Source organism: Pipistrellus hanaki (genome assembly GCF_964339955.1).
Source record: "Pipistrellus hanaki genome assembly, chromosome: X".
In the NCBI taxonomy this organism is placed as follows: Eukaryota; Metazoa; Chordata; class Mammalia; order Chiroptera; family Vespertilionidae; genus Pipistrellus; species Pipistrellus hanaki.
In genome coordinates, this window is record NC_140524.1 from 41,768,979 (window position 1) to 41,789,872 (window position 20,894).

Below are 20,894 nucleotides of genomic sequence, written 5' to 3' on the forward strand. Positions count from 1 at the left end.
ACACATGCCCAGGTTGCAGCCTTGATCCCCAATAGGGGTCATGCAGGAGGCAGCCTATTGATGTTTCTCTCTCTCCCCCTCTGCCTTCTTCACTCTCTTAAAAAAAATCAATAAATTCTTTATGATTGGTATTTCAGGCTTCTTAGTACTATGCAGCTGTAAAAAGGAAAAATCTATTATCCTTTGAGACAACATGAAGGGACTTGGAGATTTTATGCTAAGTGAAATAATCCAGTCAGAGAAAGACAAATACCACATGATCTCAGTTATATGTGGAATTTAATAAACAAAATAAACTGACAAATAAAATAGATCTAGAGCCATGGAAGCATGCAACAGATTGATGAATCTCAAAAGGAAAGGGTGATAGGAAGAGATTAACCAAATAACATATCTGCATAATCCATGGACACAGACAATAGTGCTGTGAAGGCCCGGGAGGAGACAGGAGTGGGGAGGAGAGATCAATGGGGGTGGGAGGAGAAAGGGGACATCTGTAATACTTTCAACAATAAAGATAAATTTAAACACACACACACACACACACACACACACACACACACACACAAACTATCCAGTAACTCACAATCTCAATTAGAAAAAGCAAAAAAAAAATCAATAAAAACATATTTTTAAAAAATGTGCAATGCCTGACAATTTAGTCAGGGGCAATAATATCTTTTCCCTAAGATTGTAAAAAAAAACAAAAAAAAACAAAAACAAAAAAACGACAACAGCCAACATAATAGCCATCCAGTGTAAATGAATAAAAAATATACTTTTTTTTTCAGATAGGCAAAAACTGTATTTTTTGGTGTGCCACAGAATTTTAGTAATTAGTTTATGTGTGCTATGAGATGAAAAAGGTTGCTTTTGTTTTCAGAAAAGAAAGACCTATTATAGCAAGCAGATACTTTATAACTTGATGGTTATAAACACATGTTAATGGTAGAATGTTCCAAGTTCAAATTTGAGCCATGTCACTCACTAGTTGTACATCTTTAGGCACTCTACTTAACCTCTCTGTATTTTCATCAAAGGGAATTGATAAAACTATTTTTCTCCATAAGGTATTAAGAAATTTAACACATACATACAAAGTACTCAATATGATAGTATGCACTAAATGTAATTTGATGTTAGTAGATAGTCAGCCTCTTTAGAGAGGATGCCCCAGGCTTGGCTGCTGGGTAGCGGGGGAGGGACCCATTCAACTTGACAAAGGCCTGAAACAGAAGCTACCAAAAGCCCTTGTGTGTGCTCCCTGTTTCCTCTCTCAGAGGGTCATTTCCTTTGTATTCCCATCATTTCCTCTTATTCTTACCAGTTCACAATGCTTTATGGTGATTTGGTGTTTGGCCCTTGTGGGATCAGTTTCCAGACATTTCCAAACATTAGGCTCTGTCAGTTTCCTTCTTTAAGGACAGTCTGTTTTCTTGTGCTTACCAGAGTCCAGTGAGGCAGCTTAATTCATCCTCATGTCCACAGAGGGGCAGCAGAGTGTGGTAGAAACATCTCTGGCCTGGGTATAAGGATAGCTGGGTTTTAATTTCCAAAGCTTGCTTGGGCACATAACTTTCCCACCCTGAGCCTTGGTTTCTTTGTTTTTAGATAGAGTGCACTGAACTAGACTGAAGAGCAACCTGAGGTTCCAAATATCTAACTAGTTCCCTATTGTGATCTGTTTACTTTTAGGGTGAGGCCTTTGATCTAATTTTATATTTTTCTATTTTGTTCTTAAAGACCAGAAGGATAATGAAAAAATTAGCAATCTATTTAATCAGCCCCTGTAGAGGATAGGAGACTTTTAGTATTACTCATCCATGTGGGTGAGTGTCAGGGATCAGCCAAGGGGATTGCCAAAAGCAACTCATTCATTGGGCAGCATCCAGTCTTTCTGGAAAATTCATAACTCAGGTGTTGCTTAAGTTTTTTTAGTTGCCTTCTAGCCCACACAGAGAGGAGACTCCCTCCTGAGGAGAAGTTGGGCTAAATCAGAGGAGGCAGGATAGAATCTGAGGGTCAGGGAACTGCATGTCCCTGGTGTCTGGTACACTGTTGGCACTCTCTAAATGTTTCATTGACTGGAATGAAAACATTCTAGGTCATCTCTGTTGCCATCTTACTTTGTGATTACAGCCAAGTCAGTTCAGTTCTTTTTTAAAAAAATGAAATACACTTGACATACAGCATTGCATAAATCTAAAGAATACAACATGTTAATTTGATACATTTATATGTAATATGATTGCATTGTAGCAATAATTAGCACATTATGTTCCATAATAATCATTATTTTCGTGGTTGGAATAATTAAGTTCTAGTCTCTTATCAAGTTTGATGATTATAATACAATATTGTTGTACATTAGATCTTTAGAGATTATTTACTACTTATTACAATGTTGGACCCTTAAATAACATCTATCCTAACTCCAACACCCCCAAGCCTCTGGTAACCATCATTTTGCTCTCTGTTTTTTTACAAGTTTGGCTTTTTTAGATAGTACACATAGATTTGAGTTCTTTAAAACTATTTCCCCATGACTAATGTGAGGATGATTTTCTCTGCCCTCATGGGGTTGTTTTGATCAAGAAATGACTCAAGTACATATGAATGTGCTTTATGTAAACAATGCTCTATATGTATAAGGGGTAAAAAATAATAAAGCTGATATACCATTAAATTTTCTCCTTCCTATAATTTTATTACCTAAAATTCAGAGCCAGTTTTTTCACTGACCATCTTCTCTTCAAAATAGTGAAGTTTAAACAATGAGATTCTATACATCCATTGGATGCTAAGTTCTTTTCATTTTGAATAAAAATTATGTGATGCTTATGAACATTTCCCTGTCCTAAAATAGCCTGCATGAGAAAATGGTTCTTACCCCTGTAGTAGTTGTAGTTTATTCCTAATGTGACTTCCAGCCTGGTGACTCCAGAGGAAGACAAGGCTAAAAAAAAAAAAACAGCTTCAAGCAGGTGTTCTGCTTTATGTGGAATAATTTTCCCACTGTGTCTTGCAAAGGCTCACTGTCTGAGATAATGAATGCAGAATTGCATAATGGTTATCTGGATACATCGGACCACCACGTGATGGCAGTAAAGTCAGTTGAATTCATTCCGTTCTCAGCTTCTTTCACAGCCCTGCCTCTGGGTCTTCACATTATAGAATGCTTAATTTCCTTGTTTTCATTTTCCACACTCGGTTTCCTTCTATAAATCTCAGCATTGATTTTCTTTATCCTCCTCACCTTCAGTGAGCATTTATCTAGCCCTATCTACTCTGGAATGATGCTGTATTCTAAGCCTTTGTTTAGAAACAGAAGGTTTTTAAATGGGGTTATTAATACTGTAGCGTCCATTTCACAGGGCTCTCATGAGGATTATTGAGGTAGCTAAAATATTTAGTACAGGGCTTGCACCCAATAAATGTTAATGGTAACTGTTTCTATTATTGTTATTATTATAGGTTAGACTAGATTTTTTAACACCGTAAAATAGGTTGCAAAGGTAGGAACCAGAAGGAAAACCAGGGACAACTCCTGCACAGCCTAGGAGCAATTCTCTGATAAAGTTACACTTATAGGTGTGAAAATATATATCTGAGTCATATAATTTTTTCAAACCATTTTTACCAAGTCCCAAACAGATGAATTAGGAAAATTTACATACAAATATATATTTCCAGAAAAGCCCCTAGCATTGCATTAACTGTAAATGTTGATTTCCTTTCACCTTTCATCTGAAAGCTAGATCAGTTTGGGCTGAAGATATGGTTTGGTTCAGGAGGTTGCCCACTAAACTGTGCATCAGAATCATCTGGGCTTCTCCTCAGAGATAATAATTCTGTAGATCTGGAGCAGGGCCTAGGAATTTGTATTATAAAGCTCTCCCCAGATATTTTTTGTGAACTAGTGGACTACTTGAAAAGTGTTTACCTGAGAGAAAAGGAGCTGAGAAGTGTTGATTATTCTTGGTGCTGTTCTAAGTGCTTCATTATTTGTCATGTCATTTAACCTTCACAGCTGCTCTGTGAGGTGAGTGTGTTACTTCCATTTTACCCACGGGGAAGATGAAACTCAGAAAGGTTAAATGACTTGCCCAGAGGTTCAGTTTGTAAATGACAGGGCATGTTTTCAAAAACAGTTCCTTGTAATCCTTATCCCAGGCTCTTCTCCCTGTACCACATGACTTTTCAAGCACACAAGGGCCTGTCCTAGTTCCTACCTCCTAAGTGGAAATCTTGGTCCAACACTTTATATGGCTGCTTTCTCTATAACAATACTAGAGGCCTGGGGTATGAAATTCATGCACAGGGTGGGCGGGTGTCCCTCAGCACAGACTGCATCCTCTCCAATCTAGGACCCCTTGAGGATGTCCAAATGCCTGGGATTGGGCCTAAACAGGCAGTTGGACATCCCTCTTACAATCCAGGACTGCTGGCTCCCAACTGCTCTTCTGCCTGTCTGCCTTATTGCCCCTAACCATTTCTGCCTGCCAGCGTGATCGCCCCCTAACCACTCCCCTGCCAGTCTGATCACCTCTAACTGCTCTCCCTTTCTGGCCTGGTTGCCCCCAACTGCCCTCCCCTGCAGGCCTAGTCCACCCCAACTACCCTCCCTTGCAGGCCTCGTCCCCAACTGCCCTCCCCCTAGGTATGGTTGCCCCCAACTGCCCTCCCCTATAGTCCTGGTCATCCCCAACTGCCCTCCTCTGCTGACCCAGTCACCCTTAACTGACCTCCCCTGCTGGCCTGGTCCCTCCCAACGGCCCTCCCCTGCTGGCCATCTTGTGTCCACATGAGGGTAGCCATCTTTGACCACATGGGGGTGGCCATCTTTGACCACATGGAGGTAGCCATCTTGTGTATTCGCCTGATGGTCAACTTGCATATTACTTTTTATTAGATAGTATTAGTGCCTCTAGCTTTAACTTGATAAATGAATAAAACAAATGAAAGAAGATTAAATGAGATAATGGATGGCAAAGGTGCCTTGTAAATTATAAAGTACCAAACTCACATTGGGTGATATTATTTGTGAAATTGTTTGCTATCTAGGGATCTTGGGTCCCAGAAAAGTCCTTGTGGTCTATATCTCTTGGCCAATGGAGCATGCATAGAAACAGCTGATGCTTAAAGCTGAAATTACTGGTATAAGTCTAAGTCAATAGCTGGAATAATGGTACACTTGCTCCTGAATAAGTCAGTTTGCCAGGACTGGCCTCCTTACATTGATAAGTATTTTAAAATTATGTCAAAAATAGATAACAGTCATTCAATAAGCACATCCTGGACTCTTACTGTAAATAAGATGCTGAATGATACTTTACATAATTCAGTGAATTCAGGAATAGAGTCTTCAGTGAGCTTGTAGTTTATCTAAGGAAACTGTATGTATATATATGGACATATAACAAATACAACCATAATAATACCAATCCAAAACTATAATTATGTCAATCTTTAGAAGGAATAGATACTGCTAGCTAAGATACACAATGAGTAAGCTCTATCTTCTTTCCTTAGTATCACTTTTCATTTGGATTACCAAAAACAGCCCCTGACACTCTCCCTATTCCCAAAGATACTGCATACCATTCCCTTAATTGGTCTGCCACTTTATGGCCAAAGTGTTGCTTCATAAATGCAAATCTGATGTCATTCCCATTCCTTAGCAGTAATTCCCTATTGACTTCAGGATAAAGTCCAAACTCTTTAACATGGCCTGTAGGAAAACTGGCCTTCACCTCCTTCATCACTCAATTTTTTTTCTCTTGTCCCTGCAAATACCGTGTATCTTCAAATATTTGTAATCTTTCATACTTTCTTTCCTGTGTTAGAATTACTCTTCTCCCATTCCTTGCCTAGCTAACTTCTTAATTTTCTTTGAAAACTCATTGCCCCCTTTAATCTGATTTGATACCCCTCATTATATCCTACAATTACCTTATGTCATAGTAATTGTCAAACCAGCAGTGTATTTACTTGTCCCACTTCTATCTCTGGCTACCTTTCATTCATCTGGTTGGTTGATCTTACCTATGTGAGAATATGTGTAAACAATTTACCACAGTGTCTGGCACATGGATGCATTTGACCAATATTAACTATTACTATTTCAGTTCCAGACTTAATTAACTGAGGAAGTTCAAGTGGATGCATTCAGAGACCTATTTAACAAATGTTAGAGGAGAGAAGTCAGTTTTTTAGAGAACAAGTATCCTAGAGAACTCATGCTGACTAAAAGAGGTCCAACACTTGATTAAGTGGGTTTTGACCTGTCTCTTTGGCGAAAGTATCTGTCTTAGCCCGTTTGGGCTAATGTGACAGATACCAAAGACTGGGTGGCTTATAAACAACAGAGTTTTTCTTTACGTTTTTAAAAAATATATTTTTATTAATTTTAGAGAGAGAGAGAGATAGAAACATCAATGATGAGAGACAATCATTGATCGGCTGCCTCTTGCACACCTCCTATTGGGGATTGAGCCTGCAACCCAGGCATGTGCCCTTGACTAGAATCAAATCTGGGACCCTTCAGTCCTCAGGCCAACACTCTATCCACTGAGCCAAACAAGCTAGGGCTACAACATACATTTATTTCTCACAATTCTGGAGGCTGGGAAATCCAAGATCAAGGTGCCAGCAGACTCAGTGTCTGGTGACATCCTACTTCCAAATTTATATATGGTCATCTCACCATGCACTCACATAGTAGAAGGGGGCAAGGAAGTTTTCTGGGATCTCTTTTTATAAGGGCACTAATCTCATTTATGAGGGCTCTTCCCTCATGACCTAATTACCTCTTAAAGGCCTCACCTCCAAGTACAATCACATTGGGTATTATATTTAATTTATAAATTTTGGAGGACCCAAAACTCTTTGCAGAAGCTGCTCCAGTATAATTGGTGGACTGTACAAAGGATAACACAGAGTAGCATGGAAGTTTTTTGGGTTTTTTTTAGGTACAGGTGCGGATCAATCTTGAGAAAAGCTCAGAAGCACAATTTATTTTTAAACACTTAAATCTTTATTGTTGAGAGTATTACAGATGTCCCAGATTTTCACCCCTATGGCCCCCCTCCACTTGATTCCTGCCTTGCCCAGGTCATCACCACTCTACTGCCTGTGTCCATAGGAAAGATCTTTGATTATTCTTTTCCTGTTACACTTCCCTACTTCCCTCTGAAATTCATCAGTCCATTCCATGTTTCCATGCAACTGATTGTTTTATTCACTAGTTTATTTTGTTAATTAGATTTCTTGTTCATTTATTTTGATTTTTAGATTCAATTGTTGGTAGATATGTTTTGTTGCCATTTTATTGTTCTTTTTTTTTATCTCTTCCTCCTTCTTCTCCTCCTCCCCTCCTTTTCTTCCTCATCCTCCACTTCAGCTTCCTTCTCCTTCTTCTTTTTCAATAATGCTGGTCAAAATTTCATACAATACTGGTTTGGTGGTGATGAACTTCTTTAGCATTTTCTTTGTGAAGCTTTTTGATCCTCAATTCTAAATGAGAACATTGCTTGGTAGAGTAATCTTGCTTGTAGGTCCTTACTATTCATCAATTTGAATATTTCTTGCCACTCCCTTCTGGCCTGCAAAGTTTCTGTTGAGAAATCAGCTAACAGTCATATGGGTGCTCCCTTGTAGGCAACTAACTGATTTTGTCTTGCTGCCTTTAAGATTCTCTCTTTGTCTTTAACCCTTGGCATTTTAATTATGATGTGTCTTGGTGTGAGCCTCTTTGGATTCTCTTGTTTGGGACTCTCTGTGCTTCCTGGACTTGTAAGTCTATTTCTTTCACCAGGTATGGGAAATCTTCTGTCATTTTTTTCAAATAGGTTTTCAATATCCTACTCTCTCTTCTCCCTCTGGCACCCCATATTGTGAATGTTGGTATGCTTGAAGTTGTCCCAGAATATCCTTATACTTTCTTCATATTTTTGGATTCTTTTTTATTTTTGCTCTTATGATTGGGTGATTTTTGCTTCCCCATATTGATTTGATTCTCATAATCCTCTACTGTTGAATCCCTGTAAATTGTTCTATATTTCAGTTAGTGTATGCTTAATTTCTGACTGGCCCTTTTTCATGTATTTGACCTTCTCACTAAGATCCTTGAAAGTCTAGTGAAGATCCTTGAGTAACTTTTTAACCATAGTTTTGAATTCTGTATCCAGTTGTTTGTTTTCTTTCATTTGTGACATGTTTCTTTGTCTCTGCATTTTGGCTGCTCCCCTGTATTTGTTTCTATGTATTATGTAGAGCTGTTATGTCTCCTGGAATTGGAAGAGTGGCCTTGTGTAGTAAGTGTCCTGTGGGGCCCAGTGGCTCAACCTCCCTAATCACCTGAGCTGGGCACTCTAGGTGTGCCCCTGTGTGGGCTGTGTGCATAGTTTTGTAGTTGAGTCTTGGTTGCTGTTGGCATCTCTGGGAGGAGTTTATCTCCAAGCCAATTGGCTATGAGGATAAGCTGTGACTGTAGTTGGAGAGCTTCTGTGCAAGAGGTGAAGACCAGCTGTGAAATAAGGCAGTCTGGTGCTAGTACTGGGTCTTGGAACTTCTATTGGTAGGTTGGGACTTGCTGTCACCAGTGCAACTTGTTTGAGAGATTTTAGTAAAGTCTGAAGCCTGAGCCAGGACAGGCTATACATATGGAAAAGTTGTTGTAAACAGCTTGCATGGGGCTGAAAATTGGATTGGGCAAGTTCTCAGTGAACCTCTAGGTGGGGCAAACAGTGTGCTCTAGGCTTATTGAGGCTCAGATATGGATGCCAGTCAACCCTACAACAGGAGAGGTCCTAACACAAAATCAATGACCCTTGCAAGCACCCCTGGTTGGGAGAAAGCTGCCCCTGAGTTCCTGCTCTGCTGCCAGGCAGCCCAGTTCCTACTTGTAAGTGTCCGGGTCCCCCAGAGCCAACTGGTGCTTGAGCTCAGAAGTCTTGAGTCTGAGTTTGTGCACCAGCCTTTTAAAAGGAACAGCTGGGGCTCCAGCAGCCTCCGTGTCTCTCAGCCCCAATTCCTGCTGGTGTTTACAGTCCATAATTACCAGGACTTCTCTTCCCAGACCCTGGGATGGGAGTCTGGTGTGGGTCTGAGACCCCTTGTTCCACATGGGCAGCATCTATAGAGACAATCTCCCTCCCAATTAAAAAAGTGGCACATGTAGGTGTCAGACCAGCCCATTCTTCACCTCCACCCATCCTACCAGTGACAATGTGCTTTCTCCTTTACTTTTCTAGTTGTATCACTTCCATTCAGCCAGCTTTAAGGCAGTTCTGAATGATGGTTGTTCTGTGTTTTAGCTGTACTTTTGATGTGATTATGGAAGGTGGCGAATGCAGTTGTTTACCTTCAACACCATCTTGGTTCTCCAAAAGCACAGTTTAAATTGGCCTGAGATATGATTTCTCCCCTAACTCCCCAATTAATAGAAATATGAGCAGGTGAGCTAAAACTCAGGCTAGCTATACAAGAGATTATATAAATAAGAAAGATTGGTTGATGTATGAGGATCAGTTAGAAGCAAATGCTCAATAGTGGTGGGGAAGATTTCAATAGAAGGACATAATTTGTTTGGCAGAAGTGTATGTAAGAGAAAAAAAAAACACCAACCATATCAGAGTACCTCTGTCACCATGAGGATTACTAAGTGCTACCCTGACTTTTTAGGAAGTATTCTGGTTTCTGCACTTAACCTTTAGAATATTGGGTTGGACCAAGATGGTGTTTGTACTTCCTCCCTAGAAGACTTGAATGAACCAAATAATCACTTTAGCAATAAATAACATGTTTACCTGAAATAATGAAGTTTTCAAAAGATGCTTTTTCCTTCTTTGGCAAGGCAACCTGGCAGATTCCTAGAATCTCTGGCAAGGAAATATGATAGGTTCCTGGGCCTCCAATCTGGGATCCTGTTGACACCTAACCTGGAGAATGAGAAGAATGTTGTTCACATGGGTTTGGCTATCTTTTTACTGTAGGCTGTGTGTGTGTGTGTGTGTGTGTGTGTGTGTGTGTGTGTGTGTGTAGGACATTTGGCAATTGACCTTGAATTATTTGGCTTTGTTTCATCTCTGATGATTATTCATCTATGTAGAACCTAAAATAGAAAATTCTCTGATCATTTACCTTGGATGCATTGAATATACTTTTATGTTGCTACCTATGGAGACCCTAAAGTCAGCAGTATCTCTCTCAACAGATGGGACTATCAGCGTCTTCAAAACCCCTGCTGCTTATTTAACACAAAATTCAGGTCCCAATGACAAAAATATGTTAAGTAAGCAAATAGCAACTCACCCTCTCCCTCCCCTGAACCATACATACCAAACAGCATTTTGGAGGCAGGTTGTAGTCCTGGTTTCATAAGCAGATGATGACATAGTGATTGGAAGAGCAGCTGGCTTTTCTCAGCTGGTTCTTCTTTGAAAAAAATAATACCCTCTTTAATAAGAGGTTTGTGGAAGAGCTCAATTTCTGCACTTTTCAGCCCATATGGATCATGTTTTTTAGTGTTATAATTGTCTTATGTTCTCTAAGCAAACCATCTTCCTTTCTTCCCTTCCTCTTCCACCAAACCCATTGACCTTCCTTTAGTCTCTTTCTCCTCTTTGATCTTTTTCTGGTCCTTTCCCTCTCTATTCCATAGAATTCCAAAGGAAGCTTAGGTGTCTCTCTGTAGCTGATGATATTACTCTCAGGATCAGTGCAGGCAGCCTGGTTTGATATGATAAAGGCTGAGAAGCCCACCCCCTCTAGGTGGCTCCAAGACAGACATATCTGCATATCTGCCCTGTCCCCCTGCTCTGAGTGGTGAGATTGAGCATAATATACTGGTTCCCATTGCAGGTCCTATTATATCCTTGGGGTAAATCCTTATTTTATTTGGCCTATTTATGTTTAGAGCAGTATCTCTCAAATTCCTTGGTTATTGGACTATAGTAGATGAAATAACAGATGCCAATATTATTTGATTTGAATTCTATCTGAAACACTACCCTACATCCTGGATTCCTTGAATTCCTAGATTTTGGATATAAATTTTATAGGAGTACAATATCCTCTCACATCCTTAAACTGTTTGATTATATTCTCAAGAAACATTTATCTATATCCATTCTTTAAAAAAAATATATATTTTATTGATTTTTCACAGAGAGGAAGAGAGAGAGGGATATAGAGTTAGACACATAGATGAGAGAGAGACATCAATCAGCTGCCTCTTGCACACCCCCTACTGGGGATGTGCCCGCAACCAAGGTACATGCCCTTGACCAGAATCAAACCCAGGACCTTTCAGTCCGCAGGCCAACGCTCTATCCACTGAGCCAAACCGGTTTCGGCTATATCCATTCTTGAACTACCTCAAAGCTCCCAGCTATTCTACAATTCTTATCCCCTCCATCACCCTCTCCCCCACCAAACTAATATTTGTGGCTTCTTACCAGTGGTCTTGAGTCACAAGCATACATTTTTCTGGAGTATCAGCTCTCAGCCCTTGATATGGGAAATTGCATCAAATCAAAACTTGAAATATCTGAACATTACTCTGTCCTGGTCAGTTTTAGAATGTTAGTGTACATTATATGATTGTCATTTCTCTGCTTCCCTGTTTTTTCCTTAAACCTTTCAGGGGCCAAGAATTCCATCAGATGATTCTCTAAAAGGGTAGATGTGAGAAACACAAAAGACAGACTTACCTTTCTCTCTCTCTCTCTCTCTCTCTCTCTCTCTCTCTCTCTCTCTCTCTCTCTCTCTCTCTCTCTCTCTCTCTCTCAGAATTTAATAAAGAAATTTAAAGTTCATAGCAAAATTTAGGGGAAGGTTTATATTTTCTATATGCCCATTGCTCCTACACATGCCTCCCTATTATCAGCATCCCGCACCAGACTGGTACATTTGTTATAACTGATGAACCTACATTAACACCATTATAATCACCTAAAATCCATAATTTATCTTAAGGTTCACTGTTTGTGTTGTACAATATATGTATTTAGGCAAATGTATAATGGTATGTATCCATCATTATAATATCGTGCAGAGTATTTTTACTGCTCTATCAATCTTTCTGTGCTCTTCCCATTCATGCCTCCCCACACCTCCTAACTTATGGCAATCACTAATCCTTTTATTGTCTTCATCATTTTACATTTTTCAGAAAGTCATACAGTTGGCATACTATAAGTATGCAGCTATTCCAGATTGGCTTCTTTCACTTACTAATATGCATTTATGGTCTCTCCATGTCTTTTCATGACTTGATAGGACATTTTGGGGGTTCTGAATAATATTTCATTGTCTGGATATGCCGCAGTTTACTTATCCATTCAACTACTGAAGGACATCTTGGTTGCTTCCAAGTTTTGGCAATTATAAATAAAGTTTCTGTAAACACCTGTGTGCATGTTTATGTGTGGACATAAGTTTTCAGCTCCTCTGAATAAATACCAAAGAGTGCTATTGTTGGTTCATATGTATGAGTATGTTTAGTTTTATAAGACAGTGTCAAATTGACTTCCAAAGTTGTATCACTCTTTTTTTATGCATTCCCCTCTTCCTCAAAGGAGGACACATTTTTTAGATTAGTTCTTTATTATTCTTGGATTCAAGCTGGTATTCTGAATATGTCCCAGCACAGAGAGCCTTTCTTTTAGACTCTTCAGACTCTTTCCTTCTCTGATTTGCAACCCTGAACCCATACCAATGCTAGGCCTCACCAAAACCATTTGTTTGTGGCTAATTTCTCCCAGTTACTCAGCATGATCCACTAACACCAGGCAGATACCAAGTGCCTAAAGGGCATAGGACTGGGGCTCCAGGGAAGGGGGTCAGTTTACGTAGCAGCCAGTGACAATTTTTTTTCTCTAAATAACAGAGATGTAATAACAGAAGTTAATGCTGAATCAAAATAAATAGAGTTAAACTTTAAACCAATTTGATTTGCAACTTAGAATAAAAGCAACATGTCTTGATTTAAATGCCAGATCCACTGTTGAGTGATGATTTAATAACTTTTATGAGGAATCTTGTCACAGCAAATTCAACACTGGGGTAGAATGACTCATGATAGGGTGATAGAAATGATATAGAGGAGTACAAAAAGGAACATGCTTATCTCAGAGGAGTACAAAAAGAAATACGCTTATCTCATATCTCATCCAGAATCTGTCCATAAAGCTAATTTGCAATTAGGACCTCTTCTCTCCCAAATCTTTCTCTTCACTAATACCTATGAATGTATGTAGAGATAATCTCCACATGTAATGTCAGCTCACATTCAACCTGAAAGGTAAGGCAGCAGTGAGCCTGGCTATTTATGAAAGGGACCTCAAGAACTCATCTGGTCCTATTACTCTGTCTCTAGGCAGGCACCTAACTATTTTGTCCTATTTTAAGGGTGATTAAGTGTGTTCAAGTGAGGTTAAGAGGTTTCTTCAAAGATTTCAGTCTCCTGACTCCCGTGCTTCCTCCTCAATAAATGAGAAGACCTTGTGTGGTCTCTTTTCTTGGCCTTCCCAAACTTCCCTGGGCTAACATACTAGAATGCTTGATGCTGACCATGCTCCAGTTCCAGCAAGTTTCCCAGGTCAGTAAGGAACCACACACAGCTGTTTTTTAAGGGAGAAGATTCCATTCTGTTGGGCTAATTCAGTCATCAAGATTCATTTTGGAGCTAATTCAATGTATACATATCTGGTGTTTGCCTAGGAGAGGGTAGCTCAATCTTGAAAATGTTGACATTTTTGCCACATAATTTTTTTGTTGTTGTGTGAAAGGCTGTTGTATATTTTGTTGAATGTATTAACAGCATCCCTGGCCTCTGTTATCTGATCTCTTTATATAGTACAACTTCCTCCAGTCCTTTTTAGGTTAATCTTCCCAAACCATACCTCTAATTCAGTGGTTCTTAATGAAAAGCAATCCACCCTCTCAACCATTGGGAACATTTGACAATGGCTGTAGATGGCATTTTTGGTTTCCACAACTCAGGGGAAAGAACAAGTTGAAAAAATCTAGTGGGTGGAAGCCAGGGTGCTACAATGTGCAGGACAAACCTCCCCACCTTACTCCCATATAACAAAGAATGTTTAGCCCAAATGTCAATAATTACAATGTTGAGAAACTTCACTCTATCATATCATCCTCTGATCAGAAATGTTTCATTGTTCCCCACTGCTGGAGGTAAAGATGACAGATTCATGTTCCTTTATCTCCGGTCTAGATTTAGCTTATTATTTGTCAACACCCCTTTTCTAAAATAATACTTAATTTAGTGCTTTTTCTGAAACATATGTTCTACTTTCTCACTTGTATAACTTTGTTCACACAACAACCACTCCTGCTGCCTAGAATGCTCACTTACCATTACTAAAGTAAATTTGAAATGCAATCTTATCCATTATATAAAACCTTACCTAAGCCTGAATTCTCCCATCTACAAATACTTTCTCTTTCTCTGGATATCCCTGTGGTATTTTACACATATGCCTTTTAAAGCTTTTATCACATTTATAGTAGAAAAAAATTGAATTACAGAGAGCTTTTAAAAATCTCGCCAGAAAATTACCTTCACTTAGAAAAATAAAAATAAAAATTGAAATAAAAAGGTGGATTAATTAAAGGAATCATATTTTCCCATAAAATTTGGACCTATCTTGTGCCCTTGGCTCTACTGTCTTGGCATGGTTGAAATAAATAACCATGGACTTCAAGTCCTGGTATTCAGGTCTCAATTCTGATACTTGTAAGTTGGCAAAATAATTTGCCTTCCTGAGACGCAGTTTCCTCAACTGCATATGGAAATAATCATGGCTGCTATGAGAATAAAATAAAATGGTATATTCAAAGTGTCTGGCATGCAGTAGGTACTTAATAAGTATTTTTCAGATGAATAGAAGTATTAGCAGTACTTCAAGGAATAGGATTTAGGGATGGATAATAGTTATGGGACTTTATTATAAGGTTACTAGAGGCCTGGTGTACAAAAATTTGTCCAGGAGGTATGTCTCTCAGCCCAGCCTATACCCTCTCCAATCTAGGACCCCTTGGGGAATATTCAACTGCTGCTTTAGGCCTGATCTCACAGTCAGACAACCCTCTCATGATCTGGGACTGCTGGCTCCTAACTACTCACCTGCTTGCCTTCCTGAATGCCCCCTAACCACATCCCTGCTGGCCTGATTGATGCCTAACTACTCCTCTACTGGCCCAATCGCCCCCAACTGTTCTCCCTTGCTGGCCTAATCTCACCCACAACTGCCCTCCCCTGAAGGCCTGATCTTGCCCCCAACTGCCCTCCCCCTGCAGGCCTGATTGTCAACAATCACCTTCTCCTGCTGGCCATCTTGTGGCAGCCATCTTGTGATGATGTGGGGTGGCCATCTTGTGGTGACATGGGGGCAGCCATCTTGTGATAATATCGCGTGATGCCACTGAGGCTTTTATTATATAGGATTGGAGGTAATGGGTAGTAGTTCATTGCTCCTATTTCCTAATTTTTCAGCCTTCCATAGAAAACACAAGTTATTTTGTAGGACACCAGAATAGTATCCAAGCTGTCTGAGGAGTAGGTGAGTATGAACAGAAGCTTTCAAAATAGAAATGTAGTTTTTAGAAGGTATGTTTTTGTTTCCATTTGCAATGGTAGTGATACAACCTCTTTGTTTCCTCAAGAAGATAACAGGTAGAGTTGTGGGGAGAGTGTTGGATAGAAGATATATTCCCTTTATTTTTTGGATTTCTCCGTGGAGCAGTCTGGGGCTTAGATGCTGTTCAGTGGCTTAATAAAAATTTCCATGGGGAGAACTCAGAATGCACTTGGGGTGGCAATGAGAGCAATTTGGTATTGACTCCAAGCCCAGTAATACTTGGCTATGAGTTAATTTCAGTAAGTTTTATTGACACCTTTGTAACCAGTTTTCTACTCTGGAGCTTCCCATCTTGTTGGCTTTCTTCCTTATTAAGGCTGTGGGGTAATGGAATACTATGCATTTATTCCTTTTAGTTACAGAAACAAATTTTTCACTAGTTTCAGGGTTCACATATCTAATAGAAATATCAATGCTACTCTAATGTGAGTGATGATCTGACAAGCAAGTGAAAAAACAGAATGAGACCTCTGCCTTGTATAGACTAGATTGGGATTATGGCAGAGAGTAGGAAGTTACCCAACATTGGGCATACCCCAGCACTGGCTACTGTCTACTCTGCCATATGAGCACAAGAGATTTTGGTTGTAAGAGAGAAGCTCAGATGAGTCTATTACAAATTTATTTAGGAGCTTCCACCTCCAGTCTTGCAGGATATGGATCCTGTAAGAGGAAAATGGCTTTTCGAAGGATTAGGAAACCAGTAGATGGCAGGGCACCAGATTGAGATCAGTGAATTGGTCTGGATTCCTGCCTCTACCCTCCTGATTCTGAGGGCATTCTTAGGGTTGTCACCTGAGGCTCACATTCCTGTCTGAGGCTATTATTATATAGGATTGGAGGTAATGGGTGGTAGTTCATTGCACCTTTTGCTTAATTTTAGCAGGCAACCCTGCTAGCAGTTCTCACAGGTTGAGAACCACTGCTATAGAGCCTAAGATCATTGGAAAACACAGATATTTATATTACGATTCATAATAGTAGCAAAATTACAGTTATGAAGTAGCAACAAAAATAATTTTATGGTTGGGGGTCACCACAATGTGAGGAACTGTAATAAAGGGTCGCGGCTTTAGAAAGGTTGAGAACCACTGTTCTAGAGTTTTTAACTATATAAAATTTAAAGCATTATATAAAACATCCTACTTTTAGTGAATGAGTAAGTATATGTCTAAGGGGGGGGGGCACAACAAGATTTGGAGGGGATACAGAACTACTGGCTGCTTGTCTCAATCTGGTTTTATTTTTTCAATTAATTTTTTAAATGTTGACTTAATTGCAGGTGTCCCCTTTTCCCCACATTCACCTACCCCTCCTCCCCCTCCCTTATATTTCACAAAGCTATTGTCCATGTCCATGGGGTATTCATATATGTTCTTTAGCCAGACACTCCCATGTATCCATGCCTCTGATTCCATTTTGTTTGTTGGCTTATTATGTTAATTAGGTTTCACATAAAATTGAGATCATATAGTATTTGTCTTACTCTGACTGACTTGTTTCACTTAGCATAATAGTGTCCCTCAGCCCAGCCTGCACCCTCTCCAACCTGGGACCCCTCGAGAGATGTCCAACTGCCCATTTAGGCCCAATTCCAGTAGGACCGGGTCTAAACAGACAGTCAGACATCCTTCTCACAATCCAGGATTCCTGGCTCCCAACTACTCACCTGCCTGCCTTCCTGATTGCTTCTAACCATTTCTGCCTGCCAATGTGATTACCCTCTAACCACTCCCCTGCCAGCCTGATTGATGTCTCACTGCCCTTCCCTGCAAGTCTGGTCACCCCTAACTGCCCTCCCCTGCAGGCCTGGTCACCCCTAACTGCCCTCCCCTGAAGGCCTGGTCATCCCTATCTCCCTTCCCCTGCAGGCCTAGGCCCTTCTCCAACTGCTCTCCCCTGCAGGCCTGAGTCCCCCCAACTGTCCTTTCCTGAAGCCCTGTTGCCCCAACTTTTCTCCTCTGCTGGCCTGGTCACCCCTAACTGCCCTCCCCTACAGGTTTGATCCCCCCAACTGCCCTCCCTTATAGGCCTGGTCCTTCCCAACTGCCCTCCCCTGCTGGTCATCTTGTGGTGGCCATCTTGTGTCCACATAGGGGCAGTCATCTTTGACTACATGGGGGCAGCTATCTTGTGTGTTGGAATGATGGTCAATTTGCATATCACTCTTTTATTAGCTAGGCTAGAGGCCTGGTGCATGGGTGGGGGCTGGCTGGTTTGCCCTGAAGGATGTCCTGGATCAGGATGGGGATTCCCTTGGGATGTGGGGCAGCTTCTGTGAGGGGTCTGTAGTGGTTTGCAGGCCAGCCATACCCCCAATGACTAAGGTGACCAGATCATCCCGCTTTTGGCAGGACGGTCCTGATTTCTAACAATTTTTCCCATGTCCCACGGCGTTTTTAAAAAGTCCTGATTTTTGGAAAGAATCTTTCCAATCTTTCAAAAAATTGGGACTTTTTTAAAAAGCCGCAGGATGCGGGGAAAAAATTGTTAGAAATGAGGACTGTCCTGCCAAAAGCGGGACAATCTGGTTACCTTACCAATGACCCAAACAGAGGCCCTGTTATCTGGGATTTATTTCTCTCCTATTATTGAAACTTTATAGCCTTGAGCTGAGCCAAGCCTCCTGCTTGCTCCATGGCTGCAGCCATTTTTGTTGGGATTTATTTATCTTTTATAATTGAAACTTTGTAGCCTTGAGTGGAGGCCTAGGCAGGCCAGGGCAGGTGGAAAGCTTGGCTTGCTCCATCACCATGGCAACCCAAGCTTCTTGTTCTCTCTAGCTCCATGGATGCTGCCATTTTTGTTGGGATTTATTTATCTTCTATAATTGAAACTTTGTAGCCTTGAGTGGAGGTCTGGGCCAGCCAGAGCAGATAGAAAGCTTGGCTTCCTCCATTGCTGAGGAAACTCAAGCCTCCTGCTCTCTGTGGCCACAGCCATCTTGGTTGGGTTAATTTGTATACTCACTCCAGATTGGCTGGTAGGCATTGCTTGGGAGTGTAGTGGAGGTGCGGTCAATTTGCATATTACTCTTTTATTAGATAGGATATGCTGATGGACACTTGGGCTGTATTCTTTAATTTACTCTTCCCAGAATTACATCATTATTATTCATGTTGAAGCCACTTTGTAGATAGTTAGATTTCTTTCTTTAAGAAAGCTCCTCTTTCAAATTCAACCCCTCTCTATTAAAATTACATTGTTTCCATAGCTTTTGCAGTCTGGCTTTCACCATGATTTTGAGTGGGGACATGGAACATTGAGAAGTTACATGACTATCTGAGTACATAGATAAAATGCTATTCCCTCTGAAGAACTAGGATTTGATACTTGCCATAGGTGGGAATAAGTGGTTCACTTATTTATTTTAAGTACAGAAGAAAAGATACACAGTGACAATGAGGGCCTGTGATAAAGTAATTTGACTTAGGGAGGACAGGGAAGGCTTCACTAAGGAATGAATGATTGACCTGAGCTCCAAAATGTGGTTAAACATTGATTAAGCAAATATAATGGAGGGAAGTGTGTGTGTACACTTGCACATGAAGTAAGAAGAATGTGCATAGGCCTTATGGTGAGAAGGGCCATAGCACATTCCAGAAACACATATTATACAACTATAGCTGGTTTTTACCTTTAATTCAAAATTTAAGCCATAGTTTGGGGTGTTGGTGGTTAAAAATGCAAGCATACTACTCAGCTGTAGTGGCTCAGTGGTTGAGCATTGACCTATAAACCAGGAGGTCATGGTTCAATTCCAGGTCAGAGCACATGCCTGGGTTGCTGGCTCAATCCCTAGGGGGTGTGTGCAGGAGTTGGCCTATCCATGATTCTTTCTTATCATATATGTTTATATCTCTCACTTCCTCTCCCTTCCTCTCTGAAATAAATAAAAATGTAAGTATACCCCTTTGAAGTAATGTTAGGCTAAATCACACATGCTGAGTGCCCACTGTTGAGAGAACATGGGAGGAATTATCAAGAAAGAAACAAATACGTATGCACTGCTGAGCTAACAATCTGGTAGAAGGTAAAGGGCAGGTGAAAAATATGATATATAAGTTTTCCTCCCAATGTTTCCCAACATATACACACACATAAAGGATATATAGATAAATTCCTAGAAGACTACTTGCTTGATGGGATTTGAGCCCATTGGAATTAATCAGGGAAGGCTTCCTGGAGGTGCTAAGTCCTACATAGTGGTCCAAGGATAATATGGACTAGTGGATAAAAAAAGAAGATATTTTTGGCAGGAGAGACAGCATGAATGATGACTTTGTATAGAAAATCTATTTTGAGGTGGGAAATTTGAGATAAATTAGTGTGGCCTGACTAGAAAAGCAAAACAACCTAACTTGGGGCCATCTTAGACTCTATATATGACAAGCCAACCAGTCAATTAAAAGAAAAAATAAGGTTCACTGGGCACCAAGTAAGCATAAATAATTGCTTATTAAACAGTAAATTGTTACAAAGATCAGTTTTGACATTCCCAACTGACTGTAGTCAGTGCTAGGTTTTTCCAAGACTGTGAGGCAGTGAAGGTTGCTGTATACCTCTTTTCTCAGGACTCCTATGCAATATTCTAACACTGGGCATATATCCCAATTTCTGGACTTCTGTTTGCTTAAGCACTTGATTTTTTAGATTTAATTGTTACCCTGATCCCTAGTAAAATAATAGCTCATAATAGCTCTCCTATCTTTGGGCATCATCATTTTTTTAGGGAAAATTCTCTGAAACACACACACACACACACACACACACACACACACACACACACACTTCAAATGAAAGAATATACCTCTGATAGAGTTTCAGGTGATAGGGTAGAATTTTTGAGCAGATGACCTTTCCTATTTCCCTTCAAACTGAAACTACCCACTTAGTAGCTTGGCCTTGATTCCAATGTATATTTCCTTTCTGGATATTGAAAAACTAGGTTGGGATAGAGACATAAAGTAAGTGTCAAGGTAATACAATTTTACCTGTCAAATCTCCTAATGATGCAGGATATTGTTCTTTGAAAACAATCCATGCACTATAGTATATCAGTGTGGTAAAAAGTGTGGTGTTAGAATAAAGATGAGCCAGGGTTTATATTTTTGACTCTATGACTTTCAAGCTTTGTTGTTTTTCACTATTAACCTATGCCTTGATTGATTCACATTGTATAAAAAAGCAAAGATAATAAGAGTATCTATCTCATACAGTTATTGTTAT

At 40.1% G+C, this 20,894-nt stretch overlaps 1 protein-coding gene across 2 annotated transcripts in view; it reads left to right on the forward strand.

The window, feature by feature from the left end:
* The window catches only part of LHFPL1 (LHFPL tetraspan subfamily member 1), an 83,412-nt gene that overhangs the window by 61,384 nt on the left and 1,134 nt on the right, over positions 1-20,894 (forward strand). The gene's annotated exons all lie outside the window — the stretch shown is intronic.